This window comes from Papaver somniferum, unplaced genomic scaffold, assembly GCF_003573695.1.
Source record: "Papaver somniferum cultivar HN1 unplaced genomic scaffold, ASM357369v1 unplaced-scaffold_10, whole genome shotgun sequence".
In the NCBI taxonomy this organism is placed as follows: Eukaryota; Viridiplantae; Streptophyta; class Magnoliopsida; order Ranunculales; family Papaveraceae; genus Papaver; species Papaver somniferum.
The window spans coordinates 4644534-4660960 of record NW_020618825.1 but is presented as its reverse complement, the minus strand read 5'-3'; positions in this window follow the sequence as shown (position 1 = coordinate 4660960).

Below are 16427 nucleotides of genomic sequence, written 5' to 3'. Positions count from 1 at the left end.
TACAAAGAAATTACAACGTCACTGAAAGTGTAAGAAAAATCACTGCTTGTTTGATTCCCATTATGACTTGTTCTTTTGTTAGATAAAAGAAAAATTGATGACAATAAACTGAAAGTGAAGGAGGCTCCCACATCTAAGGACCAGCGTTAGGAGATCAGGATAATTTCTACTCCCTCTGTTTCTAAAAAATAAGCTTGTTTGGTTTTCACAAAAAATAAGAAAACTAATCATTGGAAACACTTTTCCATGTTTTTTTGTAATATATCCTTTGGCCCCACTCATTTGTTATTAGAGAAAGAGAAGAGAGACCCTTTTTGTATTAGGAGAGAAAATGGAGAGAGAAAAGTGGTCTCTCAATGGGTATAGTAGTAAAATCATAACATTTGACTTTCCATATATGGAAACAAACCTATTTTTTTTGACATACCCAAAAATAAAAATCTGACTATTTTTTAGAAATGGAGGGAGTACTATTAATAGTTTTGCAAAGGACTTATTCAAAAGTATGAAGACTCAAAATGAGTTGGTCCATTCTGTTATTAGTCCTCCAACTGGTTCTCCTTATTCCCATTATGATTTCCTAGTAATGTCCAGCACCATGAACTCTGCACTTTCTTTCTTTCCATGTTTCCGGGCGAACAGCATAAATTGACCACACTTTTTTCGGCAACCATGCAGTGAACGGTTCATACCAACGGCTGAAATTTTACCTCACCAGCTTGAATTCAGTTGCAGGAGAGTGTGAAGTTGTTCCAGACTATCCTTATTAAATTTTACCTCACCATTTGGGCACACGATTAACCTTGTTACCGATCGATAATGTCATGGAGTGGACGGTGTATAATGAATTATAAGATTGGTGAAAATGTCATTCAATTATTTATATTGCAGCACCCAATGGTTATGGCATAAGTCCTTACTAGTGTCGCGATAACCTAAGTAGCAAAAAGTTTTTTGCTGCACCCAGTCTTTATTGCTGTAACAAGTAAATACACTTTTCTGCCACACTGTTTGTTACAGTTGCGTGGTAAAAATTTCATTTTATAACAGTAAATTATAGCTTTTAGCTGCAGCTGAAAGGTACTGTGACTAGAAGTTTGCTTTTGCAACACCTATATTGAAGATGTGGTAATATATGGTGTAGCAATAGCTAAATTTTCTTGTAGTGAATTACTTAGAAAATAGTATAACAATGTAAAAGAATCTGGATTACCAATGCTATGTAATATACAAGTAATAACAGACATCCGATAAAATTGAAACGATACAGGAAAAACAACAAGTTATTACTAATTTACACAACCAAATACATACTAATTAAGCTGGTGATTCACATAATGCAAAAATATATGGAACTTTTTTATAAAAAATTCCCCAAATATCCTGTACTCATCAAGGACTTTCGTGTCAACACCATTGCGTATGAGTTGTGGAGTGAACAGCCAAATCCCCGTAACAATAACAAATCCCACAGTCATAATTCTTGAAATCCATCGATTCAACACCCACTTGGAGGATCTGCTGGTATTCAACCACTTCTTAATTACTACTTCTATAATTGTGCAAATGCCGTGCAATACAAAAAACAAAGTCACTTCCCATGTAGGATGCGCACGCGTAAGATAATAGAACACTGCTTCATGTACTACTCCTGACACAACAAAGGCTAAAAATACCCCTAATAGTTGTGCCAATGTTTTCCCAGCTATCGGCATAAAAATACGGCGTACGGGATTGTAAATCGTAGACCGTAGAATACCTGTGACCATTAGGTTCCATCTATGTCCCCAAAAATCTTGGAGTGAGGTTGAAAGATATGGCTTATCAAATGGTGGTGCCAATTCTTGTCCTAAAATGATTCGGTCTAAGGCTCCACCAATGGCAAGAGCAATTTCAGCACCAATGTAAATATGTAAATAATAAGCAAGTAAAATTACATTTGGATGCAGAACCTCTCTATAATCATAAAGTCTTACTAAACCTGAGAGTATCAAGACTTGTAAACCTATTGTGGCATATGGGTAGCATTCTTTGGTTTTAGGTAGTATTGTTGAGGAGTTGGGTTTGACTCTGATGGGCAAACAAGCTAAAGACACAAAAAGGAGAAATGATTTTGGTGGATAATCGGGTGATGAACATACCCGATCTGGTGGGTGTGCGACCGCACAGGGGGCACATAAAGGACCCAAATTGAAAGAGAAAAGGAATAGTTTGAAATTTCCAACCCAGGTGAGAAAAAAAACACTACTAACACCAAGATGGAGAGAATTAAGAGACAAAGGAAGAACTGTGAAGAGATAGAAAACTGGTAAGAGAAAAATTAATCTAAGAATTCCTTTTGGGATTAATTTTGATACGACATAATAACAATATAGTAAAGATAATATAGCATAGAACCATACCTTAATGAAGTTTTGTATCTCATCATTAACATCATGATCATCTTCCATGGATTTACTCATTTTCAGTTCTTATTAATCTGAGTTGACTAGCTAGCTAAGGTCTGATTGAAAAGATGGAATTTGGGTGATCAATTTGAGGAGGAAGCAAGATCCAGATTTGAGTATTGGGGTCTGACACTATTAATTAATTATTATTTTGTGTGTGAAGTATTCAAGTGGCGTTATTATTAATTGGAAAATACTAGATTGACCGACCAGGAATCCCACGGAGAAATCCCGCCTCTAATACATAGCTGGCCCCACTTTGCCTCACTGATGATTCCGATGCTAAGCACGTATCAGGAGCCGTCGATTCCCCTCTCGAAAAAAAAATCGGGAGAACCTGTCGGTAAGTGTATCACTTCCCTTATTAATTAGGCTAAGATAACATAAATTATCCAAAATGTATATGACTTTACGACATCTTGAATTGACATATTTGCATAGGTATCAACCGTATAACTAATAATTTTTTTTATTTTAATTTGCGTTTCTTTGATTTTAAGCAGTTGCTCGGGGAAATGTAACCATATATATTTACCTTTTTCTTATTTTTAAGGTTAACAATCCTATAACTCGAGCAGTTTTATACTCATTTCTCTATGTAATACAAGTAACAAAATCATATCCAAGATTTTAACCACTAAAACGAAACCATTGTTAGGTAAGACGGCCAGTCCTTTCCAATCTGCTTATACGCCAAATATGCGCACATATGCAGAATAAAGTGATTTTTTACTTAATGTATGAAATCTTTTTCTATAAATCTCATATATTCGAAAGAAAATATCTCATGCATGACATTAAAGTCACTAAGCATTGATTATCTTATGTTTGTTGATGATTGTATGATCTTTAGTAAAGTATCTCATGGAGAAGCTAGTAACCTTGTTTCCCTCATTAAAGATTTCAACTTTACTTCAAGGAAAATGATTAGTTTTTAAAACTACGTTTGTCTTAAATAGGTGCATCTTGATGACCAATGTGACACACTCGTTAGGGTTCTTATCGATCAGAAATATTTAGGCATTTCATTGTTCCATGGTAGGTTTAGAATTAAGTCTTGCAACCACCTTGTTGGACAATTTGATGAGAAAGCTGACAAATGGAAATGTAAACAACTTATATCCCCTGTGGAATTATAAATCGCAGGATCTTAGATGCCCAAACAATGTGGGACTAATAATTTCAACACACCCTCTCACGTGTAGTCTCGTTGGGTCTAACACGTGGACAATTAAATCAGGTGACGCGCAGTAAAGGCGCGGTTAAATGACTCGTCGTAAATAGCCTGCTCTGATACCATGTTAGAATACGGGCATCCAACTCAAACCAATTGACAACGAGTGGAGCGGCCCTTCCATATCATATTTCAAGTTTATTAAGGGGACATTAACAGTGTGGGACTATTATCCTTCACACGCTCCCTCACGTGTAGCCTCGTTGGGTCTAACACGTGGACCTACGTTGTGTGGTGACCGTTGGGCCTACTCGCACACGGGCCTATCTCTGATACCATGTTAGAATATGGATATCCAACTCAAAACCAATTGGAAATGAGTGGAGAGGCCCTAAGGGATTATAAACCGCAGGATCTTAGATGTCCAGGCAATGTGGGACTAACAATCTCAACATTCCCGACTCCACTATCAATAACATGAAGCAGTTTCGGTGAGATTTTTGGTGGGATAAGAATGCAAGGGGTCCTTGAATCTTACCAGATGGGATAAAATGTGTTCTCATAATTTGGATGGTGGTTAATTTATGCTTTCGTAAACTCAAGAGGTTTAACATATCTTTACTCACCCAAACTGCTAGGCATTTTATTCACTCACAAGATGGGTTATGGGTGAAAATTTTAAAGTGAAAATACTTTAGTAATTTTCATCCAAGCATTTTAATAAAATAAAATAATAATAATAATCAGTAATTCATGTTGAGTTTTGACTAGTATCTATATTGGTTTGATTATTATATAAAACAAAGTTCTTATAGGAGGTTATAAATGGTAAAGATATAAATGCTTTTGCTAATAATTCGATTCATTATGTGTCTTCACCTCCGTGCTTATCCTATCCTAACCCAAATTATTATGTGACTCATTTTGTATACCAGAACACTCTGATCTTGTAGTTAGATCTTGTTGAATCTTTCTCCACCCATGGTAATAGTAGAAAAGTCCTTAATATACTAGAATCCCTCTTATTGGAAAGGATATAATCTTATGGCCTCACAGTAAGGGTCGTAGTTTACTGTGACATCGGCTTATAGTTTGATATCTAGAGATGCATATAATAGTAAGATGAACAATCCCTTCTCTACACTCTCATGTCCTCCCTCAAATCCAGATCTTTCTCTTGAAATGTATAGAGAATATCCTTCCTTCTAAGTGTAAAATTGCTAGTTACTTACCTAACCGGGATATTTATTGTTGCATGTGCGATGACCATGAAAATGAAACAACATAACATATTTTTCTTCACAACAACTCTCAAAGTCATCCTAGTTTTCTATTCCAAATAAAAACCTAGCCCTACAAGATTTTGGTAGCAATACAACTATGCATGGGTGGATATGAAAATTGATGAAATCTAGTAACAATTCTGAGCTTCTTTGCTTATTTTTTCTACAAATGATGCGTGTGAAAAGAGAGAGGTTGTAAAGTCTTTCAAGAAAAAAAAAATTAGGCATTTAATTGTATTTAGTGTACTTAAAAATGATGCATGTGAAGAGAGAGAGGTTGTAAAGTCTTTCAAGAAAATAAAATTAGGCATTTAATTGTATTTAGTGTACTTAAAGCATCAAAGTTCTGACCGGTGAAAACTTGCTCACCCACATTGCTAAAAGAAATTTCTCACTAAACGGAAATTGGTGATTTGAACCAAACATGAGGAATAAAAAGAGAGAGCAAAAAACAAGAACATAACCACTGAAAAAGCGGGGGTCTGACAACCTCACCCAATATTTCACTTAGCAATCTGTATGGACTAACTCCAATATACTTTTAAGAGAATAAACTAGACAGTCAGACTCAATCTTAATAAAAAGTATATCAAAGAGTTATATCTCAATTTCTCTATTCAATACTTACTCAAGCAAATATAAATCTGCGAGTCTAATTGAATACAAGAGAAATTAACTTGAACGGTACCAAAGACCAATGTTCAAGTGTCAATCAATTTAAATCAACAACCAAATGTTGAATATTCTAATTGATTTATCTTAACGCACAACATGTACATGTGATATTTCAATTATATAACAAAATATAATGCGGAAAAGAACTAATACAGACACCGAAAGTTTTGTTAACGAGGAAACTGCAAATGCAGAAAAACCCCGGTGCCTAGTTCAGATTTAACACACACTATATTAAGCCGCTACATACACTAGCCTACTACAAATTAACTTTGGTCTGGACTGTAGTTGAACCCCAATCAATCTCACACTGATCCAAGATACAATTGCGCTCCTTATGTCTCTGATCCCAGCAAGATACTACACACTTGATTCCCTTAGTTGATCTCACCAACAACTAAGAGTTGCTACGACCCAAAGTAGAAGACTTTAATAAACAAATCTGTATCACACATAAAAGTCTACTAGAATAGATAAATCTGTCTCCCACAGAAATACCCACGAGTTTTGTTCCGTCTTTTGATAAATCAAGATGAACAGTAACTAATTGATATACCAGACTTATATTACCGATATACAGCCTAGAAATATCAATCACCTCAAAATAATCTTAATCGACTAGCACAAAAAGATATCGTGGAATCACAAACGATGAGACGAAGATGTTTGTGACTACTTTTCTATCTTGCCTATCGGAGAAATTAATCTCGAGCCAATTTTACAATTGTACTCAATACGATAGAAACAACAAGATCAGATCACGCAACTACAGAGAAAATAGATGGGTCTGTCTTCACAATCCAGTGAAGTCTTTAAGTCTTTAACCTATAGGGTACCGATAGAAGCCTAAGGTTAAAGGAGAATCGACTCTAGCTTATACAACTAGTATCACACAGAAGGTGTGGGGGTTAGCTTTCCCAGTTGCTAGAGTTCTCCTTTATATAGTCTCCAAATCAGGGTTTTCAATCTAGGTTACCTTGGTAACAAAACATTCAATATTCACCGTTAGATGAAAACCTGATTAGATTCAAGCTAATATCTTTCAACCGTTACATCGAACTTAGCTTGTTATACACAAATGAAATACACGTCCATTTAGGTTTGTGTAACCGTACCTAAACATGTACACCTAATTGGTTCAACAGTAGTTAACCAAATGGTTAGCCATATGAGCACTTTCATATCAACCTGTTTATGGGTGAAAACTGTTTCTGTTGTTTTTGGTAAATTTGGGTGTGTGTGGATGAGAAATGAATCTAAGCCCTAAACAAATGCACTGCACGGGAGTACTTTTGATTCGAGAGATCAATCTGTATAATTCTAGCCTAAACCAAGAAATGGCCGTTCCAGACTTGCTTCGGTCACAAAGTGAAGGAGATGGGGTTGATCGTAGGGAGGGAAGCGAAGAAGGTGTTGAGATTATGAAGGTGTTGGTTTTTTATGACTTGCATCATAATGTTGAATTGACTTGCACAATGTAAGCTATCAGTTCTAGGTGTTTTCTGGATACGTTGGATACAACACTTGATTTTCCGTGTTGTTTGAAAATAGGTGAAGGACCTATTTATACAAGTCATTGAGCGCAACCCTCATCTCGTAGGAAGTGGAGGAAGTGGAGTGATGGAGTAGTGTGGTCGTTGATGTAGTTTTTCAAGTGGTAAATAAAGTTCGTTCAAAGACTTGTAAAGATTTGATTTCAGACTGAATACTAAAAAAATATATACAAAAGATGTCACAAATATCGAGAGGTACTGAGATTTAAGATTCCACCAATTCTCATATTCATGTGGTACAACTATCGATTCCAGACAATTATAGCTCATAACATAATAAATATTGACTCTTTATTCTTTTCCAAGGTAGATTTTATAAAACATTGACTGTAAATCACAAGCATGACGTATCAAAAGTACTAAGACCAAGCATACGCAATCAAACAAAATCACAATCAATTAAGAAAAATCATGAATCAATTTAAAATAGTGCAAAAGTCATAAAGGAATAAAATAGATTTACCACACGCGTAGAGAATGGATTCCTCCGTCATCCCAGTGTTGGGTTTTACCTCTTCATGGTGAAAACATGCTCAAAATATTTATTCATGGATCCAAAGTGTTTGAATAGAGTGAAAATACAAGAAAAAGATAAAACAAATCAACTGCAACATTTATAAGCGTTACAGACTGACTGTTATAAAGGACTACAGAGAATATAAGACTGCCTTCTAAACGATACTTATTTGCTGCAATAACTAAACTACACCTCTCTGCAACTGACTTAAGGCGTAAGTTCTTCTTCTTCTTCCCCCTCTTCCCTGAAAGTGCAGAAACGACTCTGCAACTTTCTTTCTCCGAGCAAAGACCTTCGTTGGCTCTCCCGTGCCTCTCTAACTTCACCCCAAAGTCTCGACCCCTCTTCCAGGAATCGTACAAGCCTTTATATAGCTAACAGGTGCAAAACTATCCAGAGAAATATTTTTTTCTTCCAATGAAAATCTCGGACTTTCTCACCTTTTATTTCACCGGAATTCTCTCACACGTCTTCTGTTTTGTGTCAATCATTCCCTTTGAATCGACAGCTCCAAATCTAACAGAATATATCTTCTTTCACCTCACGTAACTTCTTAATATAAATCAACCAAAACTCCGGAAACTTCCTCATGCCCTGTTACATAAAGAATACATGTAAGCTGCTTTCTTTCCCACAGAAATCCGAGTACCAAGCCTGTTTCGAGAAAACAGGGTACCATCTGTACGTGCCAACTCGAATGATTCTCGTCCAAAACAAAACCAGAAAAGACCGAGCACAATCCTCCTTTGTTCTTTCCAAACTCGACTATATGGTCATTTTTAAACGAACCAAACACCCATGCTAACTCTTCTCAGCCTTAACAAGTCCAGCCCAATAAAAATCTACGATTGAATCTAATTAAAACTCCTTCAAAATCGGTCAAGAAATCTACAGATGGACAAGGTTGTTTTCCCGCCAAAACCATTTCAAATGGGGAGGAAGATGGTGTCCCTTAACCTCTTATGGGGTTCCTTTATCAGTTGGGTGCCCTGGGGTGCAAATAGCAAGTGGTTGCCCCTTAGTAAGTGAATGCCCCTTATCCAAATGAGAGTTTCCTTTAACAACTGTCCTCCGGGATTCTCCGCGCAACTTTTTGAGTCGATTTTTCCACACATGTTTATTTCTCCAAAAACACCTACAAAGACACAAAAATCCATAATAAATACAAAATCGAGCACTAACAATATATACAATTGAGATTATATCAGACACAAAAATGTGTCTATCATTCGTGTAGGTGATTGTCACACGATGACGCCTTTTCCCACTTCCCTCATCATCGTTAATCGTCCATGCCTCCTGACATGTTCTCGTAATGCGCGCTTTGCACGCCGCACGCTGTAAACCGCCAGACCAATACCCTGTAAGTATCCCCCAGTTTGTGACATGTTTGATGTCTCGAATGAGCGAGTCAATTCGTGGGACCCGCCACAAGAAATAGCATGCGGTGCTATTAGGTTAAATAACTAAGCTATTTAAGGAATTGATCTTCATGAAATATTGTGCATGCTCGATGCATGTAATGCATCGCTTTTAAGCGAGCAGTTCAAAACAATCGATATACATGAAGCATCGCTGTTTTAAAGCTTGATTCCGTAAGTCGCAAATTAAGCGTCTTAAAATGGCAGCACGTCCAACCATCTTTGAGTGATTGTTTGGAGGCCACATGGGTGGGCCATCATCTGGTCGATCACTCCTTGTGACAAAATAGCAGACGACGATCATTTAGGCACTTCATTGATTGCCTAATTTTTTAATCCAAGTCGTCTGACCAAGCTGGAAAAGTTAGACGAACGAGATGATTTACGACACATGTTTGCTGCCGTTGAAAGAATTTAGGGTTTTTAGAGGTGCGCAAATATCCCTCTTTGACTTGATCGAATCCAAGCATTAGCGCTATTTTTTAGTGGGATGATCGGGCATGCGTGAAGACGACTCACTGGCGTGCATGCCTACACTTCTCGGTCCTACACAGATTTGATCTATGCCACTCAACTTGACCGGAAAAGATGAGTGGTTGAGATCTATTTGCGACAGAAATATATTGCCGCAAAGAGTTTAAAACCCGTGTGGCATGCCACCTTTGGGGCGCGCATTCCGAGATGCGGGCCCTAGTCTGCATAGGCCGGACGGTCACATGTAAAGGTGGTCCCACAGTGATCACGTTGGCATCCTTGGGACCTCTTGAGTCTATATCAACATCGCCCGTTTAGGCTGGTGAAGATGGATGGTCACGATCAATTTACGACATATGTGCATTGCCGCAAACCCTAATTAGGGTTTTTAAACAGCCACGCCCACACGACTTTGGCCACGCGGTTTGGGACGCTGTGGGTCTCCTTTGGGGAGATCAATCATGTGGGGACAACGTTGGGATAACGGTTAACGCATGTGCACCTTCCTAATGGTCCTAAATGCGATCTAAGCCATCCAAATAGGCTGGCTATGTTGGATGGTTGTGATCAATTTAAGACACTAGCGGAATTCCGCGTTTCTTAGAAACATCATGCCGGCTATGGTTTGAGAAAACGTTTCATTGCTCCATGGGTTCACCGTGAGAAAACCGATCGGGTGAGGGAAAATTGGGACCGCCAACGTGTGCGTTAGCGCTTCCCTAATCATCCATGGAATGATCTAATCCGTCCAACCAGGATGGCGAAGTTGGACGGTTGCAATGGTTTTAAGACTTCCCTGGACAGTCTATGCTTGTTTGATCTTCTCCAAGCAGCGCGGATACCTTACTTTTGGCTGGCGTTTGACGGTGCTGGAGAAGTGTGTGTGATGTTCGACCGACTGGGGCATTAGTGGGCCCGCCGGTGGTCATCACGGTGATCGCCCATTCCTGCCAGGGTTTGGCTAGGCTGGTTAAATCATGCGTCCAACTTGTGCGGCCGTGATCACTTCTAAGACTGACGTGGACAGTCTAGATTTCCCTTAAGGAAATGAAGCATGCTCAATCAGGCTAACCAAAAGCGCGTCGATAGGAGATTCTCTTTGTTAGAGAATGATGTAGCCTGTGTGGGTACTTCACGCATGTCTCAATATTGGAACGGAGATTCGTGCTACTCTGCTGAGAGTGAACACTCAGTCGTCACGTCATGTCAATGATGAGAGTTCGGCTGAGAACACAACACGGAAAATACTAGGAAAATCAAGCATTAATCAATAATGCTAATAAAATTCACATAATATTTGGGATTGTTGTTGCACGCACCATTCTGGGTGAATTTTGTGTATTTATTGAATTGCATCAAATAAAGTGAAGAGTTTTTTTGTACTCATCACTTCTTAAACGGCTTTTCCCTTTGCTGGGTGACAGCGCATAAAATACTGGTTTTACAATTTTATCCCTGAACTAAAATCCACCATCAACATTAAGTACCCTGCTTAGCAAGTAACAGTGGAATTGTTGCGGGGTAAGCATGAGATGGTGCCAGACAAGGATGAAAAATCGAAAGGGCAAGATATGAGAAGATTACCAGGAAAATTTGATTGACTTTTGGGAAGAGGCATGTGCAATCTGCAATCTTTGTGCTGGCACGCTTCTGTCTTATCCACGGAGTACTGGTGCCATGTAGTGTTGGTGCAGCGAGCCTTGAATACAAAGACGAGTGTTGAGGTGGTGGAGCCCTCAGCGCTATAATGTATTGAGGCAGTATGCATGACAACACAATAGTGAGTGTTGAGGAATCTCAACACTAAGAGGAGAGATGTGTTGAGGCAGTTTTCCTGGCAACAGAGTGGTGAGTGATGAGTTATTTTCACGTCTCAACACTAAGAGGAAAAATGTGTTGAGGAAGTTTGCCTGGAAACACAATGGTGAGTGTTGAGGAATTTTCTCGTCTCAGCACTAAGAGGAAAAATGTGTTGAGGCAGTTTGCCTGGCAATACAGTTATGAGTGTTGAGGAATTTTCACGTCTCAATACTAAGAGGAAAAATGTGTTGATGCAGTTTTCCTGGCAACACAGTGGCGAGTGTTGAGGAATTTTCTCGTCTCAACACTAAGAGGAAAAATGTGTTGAGGCAGTTTGCCTGGCAACACAGTTATGAGTGTTGAGGAATTTTCACGTTCAACACTAAGAGGATAAATGTGTTGAGGCAGTTTTCCTGGCAACACAGTGGTGAGTGTTGAGGAATTTTCACGTCTCAACACTAAGAGGATAAATGTGTTGAGGCAGTTTGCCTGGAAACATAGTGCTGAGTGTTGAGGAATTTTCTTGTCTCAACACTAAGAGGATAAATGTGTTGAGGCAGTTTACCTGGCAACACAGTGGTGAGTGTTGAGGAATTTTCTCGTCTCAACACTAAGATGATAAATGTGTTGAGGCAGTTTGCCTGGCAACACAGTGGTGAGTGTTGAGGAATTTTCTCGTCTCAACACTAAGAGGAAAAATGTGTTGACGCAGTTTTCCTGGCCACACAGTGGTGAGTGTTGAGGAATTTTCTTTTCTCAACACTAAGATATTTAAAATTTATTTGATATGAATAATAGATAAAAAATATTTAGTTTAAGGATAGTTACTTAGCTCTGTGTCCGCTAAGCATGTCCTTCGCGCATGATTGTGCTTTGATTGTATCCGGCTCTCCCGTGATTAAGCAGCGTGATAAAAGTCCCCATATGTAATTATCCCGAGCTTATTTTCTCATGGAAGATGTGATTCCATTGAATTCGCTGGTAAGGTGGAGTATGCGTTTAAACTTCTAAACCTGAAGTAAGCTTCAGTCCCCAAGTGTAGCTTACTTTGATTGTACCACCTTGACTCCACGCCTCTGTGATTTGATACAAGCTTATTGTACTCTCCTGGATGAGATGCTGGGATTCTCGGAACATCACATGGACGAAATATTATTTGTAGTGGTTGTTTCTATGTGAAATTCTGGCTGGTATCGAGCAGCATCGGTTCTTGACAGCAACTTGGATGGTTGCGATCACCATCCTCGATAGGAAGGAGTGTGGCGGCAGCGGTTCTGTCTCTGATGATCGAAGGTGTAACGCCAGACCAATACCCTGATGAGCATCCCCCAGTTTGTGACATGTTTGATGTCTCGAATGTTTTCGTGGAAAACGTGTAGCAGATTAATATGTGTAGCAATTCAAAGTCAGGAGACTTACCACAGGAGAATATCACGTGATGCTATTTGGATTTTCTTGGTTGGTCGCCCAAAACTTTCCACAGGCCTGTCATTTCTGTGGCGAATTTGGACGACTAAGATCGTAGCTCATGAGAAATGGTGTCCATTGATTATTACCACGTTCTGTTGGCGCCTGATGTAGCCATGGCGGCTATTTTGTCATATTGGTGTTAGACCCAAATATGGCTCCGACAACATTGGCCTTATTTTTACATCAAACTTTAAGGCCTTGGGAGATTACCTGACTTAGTTGCATGTAAACTTTAGCTAAATTAGGGTTTGGCATATCGAAACCCTAATTAGCGTGTGTGGCATGGCCGCGGCAAGGAGGTTTCTAATGCAATTAGCGCCATGGCCACATTAAAGGAATTATGGAAGGCCATAATAGGAGAATAACCACAGGCGCAAGGATGGCCATGGGTGGTTATAGAATGGCGCCATTTTTAGGGTTTGGCGGGTCCTTCACGGCTCATGGCATATTATAGAGCCAAAGTGGTGTAGTGGAGCCACGAATTGAAATTAGGGTTAGGACTAACGCCACTAAAGCAGAGCCGTGTTTGGAATACCCTAATTGGAATATGTTATGGCGTTTGGCCATGAACAAGGAGTGGGTTAGCACATTGGAGTGCTATTTATGGTAAGTTACCACGTTCGCATGTTTCTGCGGAAAAGTGGCGCGTTCGGCATGTTTGACATGCCAATTAGCGTATTGGCGTGACTTTTGGAAAGTCAATTTGGCATTGTGACCATATGCGCAACTTTGCCTCTTTTAATACTGTGGTAGGTTTAGCGACCTGATTGGTCGATTAAAAGAGGGGCCGGCCAAACTCGGGGGTTGCCACATTTCTGGTGTGCGTGTGGAAAGTTTAGAGTGACCTGATTGGTCGATGGTAAGGGGGCCGACAAGAAACATGTGGACGACCTCATTCTAAATGCGTGTGGCGCATTTAGAGCGACTTGGTTAGTCGATGGAAAAGGGTCCGGCAAGCAAGGGCGTGGCCACACTTCCAGTGCACCGTGGCTGATTTAAAGCGACTTGATTGGTCGACGTAAAGGGGTCTGGCAAGCAGCACGGGGACGACCTCATTCTAAATGCGTGTACGCATTTAGAGTGACCTGATTTGTCGATGGAAAGGGGGACGACAAGCAAGGGCTTGGCCACATTTTCAGTGCACCGTGGCGGATTTAAAGCGACCTGATTGGTCGACATAAAAGGGGACGACAAGCAAGGGCGTGGCCACATTTTCAGTGCACCGTGGCGTATTTAAAGAGACCTGATTGGTCGACGGAAAAGGGGCCGACAAGCAGCATGGGGCCGACCTCATTCTAAATGCATGTGGCGCATTTAGGGCGACCTGATTGGTCGATGGAAAGGGGTCCGGTAAGCAAGGGCGTGGCCACACTTCCAGTGCACCGTGGCGGATTTAAAGCGACCTGATTGGTCGATGGGAAATATGGCCAATTGAGCAGCATGAGGTGTGGCCACTTGCAAGTGGCGTCGGCTGGCCTATGGCATGGCCACACCTTCCTTTGTTGCTGCTCTTATTCCGCGGCTCCTTTTATTCCTGGTTTTCTGATTTTAGGTAGGATTTTGCACCTACTAATCCATGGAGGATTAATTACCCAGTCTGCCTAGGTTTAATTTCGACAAGCAAGGTCTAATATACTTCGCAGGGCGCAAAACCCTAATTTTTGCAAATTAGTCAGGGTAATATCTGAATCTTGTGAATTATCACAAAATTGATTGAATTCTATGTGTCGACACAGAGTTCTTTAAGTTCATTGCCAGAGAGCAGTATGCTTTCCGATTAAATACTTTATGCAAGGACCTTAACCTTGATACTTGGAAATTCGTGCTACTCTGCTGCTAGTGAGCACGAATTGTCATGCCATATCAACATTAAGGGTTCATCCGGGGAACATAGCATAGAAAGCATTCAAAGAAACTTATATTAACTGAGTAATACAGGCAAGGTACCAAAATTTATAGAATATCTGGGATTGTTGCTACATGCACTATTCTGGATCAATTCCATTTGAATATATTGAGTTGCTCAATAAATGCACCAGTGAAGAGGTTGAACACTCGTCACTTTTATGGCTCTGTTTCTTTGCAGAGTGACGACACATTAAATGCAGGATTTTACAAATTTAGCCCTGACCTAAAAACCACCATCAACACTACCGATTATGGTTGATGTTCTTCAATTCTTAAGAACATCAACCACCATCACTCTACCATTGGGTGAAGTAGACGAGCTGAGAGGCGTTCCGTTGCCGACGTGCTGCTATCAAGTCTTCAAGAACTTCATTCCAAGCGACATCCTTTGAACCATCTTCTGAATCTTGAGCTATTGTATCGAATGGGATGCGATGAGAAGTCAACAGTTATACTTCTGTCTGGTCATAGATGACGTGGACGGATATGTGAATATCTCTACGACGTGCTTTTGGAGTCTTTGATGCACGTGTATGGCTTCATGTTGATAAATTCCTGCGGCTCGTAAAGCTTCGACAATGATGATGTTGTCATCAGAAATAACCTGGTTGAGGGAAGTGAAGGCATCCCATGCTGGTAGTCCCCATATGTAATTATCCTGAGCCTATTTTCTCGTGGAAGTTGTGCTTTTACTGCATTCGCTGGTAAGGTGGTGACTACGTTTAAACTTCCAAAACTGAAGGAGGCTTCAGTCCCCAAGTGTAGCCTACTTTGATTGTATCACCTTGAATCCACGCCACTGGGATTTGATACAAGCTTATTGTATTCTCCTATATGCGATGCTGGGATGCTTGGAATATCACATGGACGAAATATTCTGGATAACGAAAAGGTAGAAGTGAGAGAGTTAAGTTGTTAAGAAGGTTCACCTAGTATATGCCAAAACTGTACACGAACCAAATTCCGATAACACAAGTCTCATGATTTATATTAAGACACAAATTTTACAATAATATTATATATTCTTTAGGGTTGAGTCAATATTATCTAGGTTTGACTACGTATATCCTGTGGGGTTGGTATTATATATAAATCCCTTTGTGACTTTCCACCACAATTAATGAAACATGCTCCATTCAAAGTAACGATTGAAGAACTTCACCCACCGATGCGAGAAAGCTCCTTGTTTTCGAGCAAACATGATTGGGAAAACAAAAAACTTGAATTATAGGTGAGTTTTGTAGTTTTTTTTGGTCTGATTGATGATTTTTTCATGAAATATCGCAATAATCTCTCACATAATCATGACGATTTTTGGTAGCGATATCCAATAAATTAGTTTATTTCTGAGAGTCATCATGGGGGGAATTTAGTACATTGACGACTTTCCATTAGAATTTGGGGATGACTCGTGTCGTAGTGGTCGAAACATCATTAGTTACGACGACTATGAGTTCCAAAATATCAATTTCTTAATTAAAAGAATGAACAACTATCAACTCTTATTTTATTTTTTACACTCGTGCATCCGCTAAATTAGAATTTTTTGGGCTATTTCAAGTGTTTGAAGGTTGACCTCCACAGTGGGAGGGAATACGAAAACCATCCGACTACATGATGGTTCTCAAATTCGCCATAATTAAGGAGGACTGTTTAGTCGAGAATTTGAGGATATTCATAGTTGTTGAGGGTAATCCCACATAGG